The sequence below is a fragment of the Phascolarctos cinereus genome, unplaced genomic scaffold (assembly GCF_003287225.1).
Source record: "Phascolarctos cinereus isolate Bilbo 61053 unplaced genomic scaffold, phaCin_HiC Scaffold_726;HRSCAF=1367, whole genome shotgun sequence".
NCBI lineage: Eukaryota > Metazoa > Chordata > Mammalia > Diprotodontia > Phascolarctidae > Phascolarctos > Phascolarctos cinereus.
Window position 1 is genome coordinate 349,271,127 of NW_027556098.1, and position 2,689 is coordinate 349,273,815.

Here is a 2,689-nt window from a genome sequence, read left to right on the forward strand (position 1 = left end):
TGGCTGTTAATTATGACTCATGCCTGGAATCAAGCAGAGCTAAGGCAGTTTTCCCCCTGCTATGGCTTATGGCAAGTCAGTCTGTACCCTTGAGGGGAAAAGCCTTGACACTGTTATAACTATATCCCTTCTTTTCCTTTCATAGCAAATTTCTATAATCAGGGTAGGTGAAGTTTTGAAAGTACAATAACACTAAATCAATTAATTAATTAATAGACTGATACTGGAACATCTCTGTTACTATAATAGGATTCAAATATGAAAAATCTTAAAATTTTAATCTGTATTTTGGTCAAATTATGACATAGAGATGATATCTCCCTAAAGGGGAAATTAGACAAAGTAATAAGACAAAGATGTAATATAAAGTTTCCTAATTAAATGGAATAGTAAATTTTGAGAATACAACAGGATTAGATTGTTTTCTCCAAGAACTATATGCAAATGTAAAGGATTGGCTTCCAAATATATCTAGTATGGAAATTCAGGCTTTGAGTATGTTTTAGTAACAAGTTCTCAAAATTAGTTTAAGGACTTTACACATAAAATACATTGATAATTGTAAAGAAAATCAGATAATTCCCCCACTTTTTAAGTATCTGTCTGATAATTTTAAAAGAGAAGAGTTCATTTTATAGTTAGACCCTTATACATTTTAAAAAGATTCTTATATCAGATATAGGGTTTAGGTAAAGAAAGAAATAGCAGACTAGCCAGACCCAGTGGGAAGGGGACATGGGATGCTGAGCATGGGCACCTGGCCATGTTTGATATCGACCTGGAAACTGAAGAGGGCAGCAAGAGCGATGGCAAGACAGAGCTCAGCCTTGCAGATGTTGATCTGGATTTGACAACTGCTGGTTTGGAGCCTGTGGGGCATGATGAAGAGGTGGAATTGTCAGAGACCTGTGTGAACCCTGGACCCAAATGCATCAACCCCCACTCTTTTGAACTCCTCTGAGTCCTGGGCAAAAGAGGATATGGCAAGGTATTCCAGATCTGGAAGGTATGAGGCACCAATGCAGTGAAAATATTCACCATGAAAGTGTTGAGAAAAATGAAAATTATGCATAACTCTAAGGTCACAGCCCACACGGGCTAAATGGAGTATCCTGAAGTCCTTGAGGCAGCTCTTCCTTGTGGAGCTAGTGTATGCCTTCTGGACTGGAGGCAAGTTCTATCTCATTCTGGAATGCCTCAGTGGAGGAGAACTTTTCATGAAGCTGGAGTGTGAGGGCATCTTCATGGAGCAGACATCCTATTTCTACCTGGGGGAGATCACACTGGCTCTGGGCTACCTCCACTCCCAAAGCCTCATTTATTGGGACCTTAAGCCTGAAAACATCATGTTAGGCAGCCAAGGCCACATCAAGCTGATAGATTTCAGCCTCTGTAAGGAGTCCATCCATGAGGTCTTGGTCACTCACACATTCTGTGGCACCACTGAGTATATGGCCCCTGACATCCTCACACACAGTGGTCACACCTGGGCAGTGGACTGGTGGAGCCGGAGAGCCCTGATGTATGACATGCTCACAGGAATGGCAAATTCCCCATCTTTTCAGGAGGGTGGGCAGGCATGGAGATGAGAGCAGGGAACAAGAAGGGCAGCAGCAAGTGTCTCTGTTCATTGTCTGCCTTCTCCAGCCACCCTTCACCACAGAGAATCAAAAGAAAACAATCGATAACATCCTCAGGGCAAAACTGGCATTGTCACTCAGATGCTCAGGACCTCCTCAAGAAGTTTTTGTAGAGGGGCAGCTGGTGGCACAGTGGATAGAGCACTGGCCCTAGAGTCAGGAGGACCTGAGCTCAAATCTGGCCTCAGACACATAACACTCACTAGCTGTGTGACCCTGGACAAATCACTTAACCCCAATTGCCCCACAAAAAAAAAAGAAAGAAAGAAAAAAAGAAAAAGCTTTTGAAAAGAAACCCAGGCAGCAACTTGGGGGTATACCTGGGGATACAGTGGATGTGCAGAAACACCCTTTTTTCCATCATATCAATTGTGAAGACCTGTTGACCTGACAAATATAATTCCCTTCTGGCCTTGCTTGCAGTCTGAAGAGGACGTAAGCCAACGTGACACACATTTCATGAAGCAGATGCCAGTGGATAGCCCTGATGACACAGCAACCAGTGAAAGCACCAACCAGACTTTCTTGGGTTCCACCTACATGGCCCCCTCTGTCCTGGAGGGCATCAAAGAAGGCTTCTCATTCCAGCCCAAGCTGCCATTCCCTCGGTGCCTCCACAGCAGTCTTCAGACCCCCATCAGGCTCCTAAAATTCTCACCCTTTGAAGAGTTCCAACCCAGTACCAGCCCAGATGAGTCTACGGAGCTCCCCCCAGCCCCACCTCTGCCTCCACCTCCAGTCAGCTCAGCTCCTCTTCCCATCCAGACAGCCACTGGCAAGAAATCCAAGAAGGATAGGGGCCATTCTGGATGCTAGAGAGGGGATGATATTGGCTGTCCTTGGCTGTCCCTTTGCCTCCCCTGAACTCTTAACCTAAGTTGCCCCTTTACCTCTTGGAAAAAGGCTTTCTTGGCATTGGCCTGGAAGTGCTGTAGGCCCCTTGGGCCAGACTGAGCAAAGTGCCCTTGGGGCCTAGGGGGAGGGCACCTTTTGCACAGAATCATGGGAAATGACCACTACAGGGAGTTCCGCGCTGCAGCCTGAGGGAG

General features: G+C 45.5%; 1 pseudogene; it reads left to right on the forward strand.

Annotated features, from left to right (window-relative positions):
• Positions 1-763: 763 nt before the first annotated feature.
• On the forward strand, positions 764-2,456 carry LOC110195147 (ribosomal protein S6 kinase beta-2-like; annotated as a pseudogene).
• Positions 2,457-2,689: the final 233 nt, after the last annotated feature.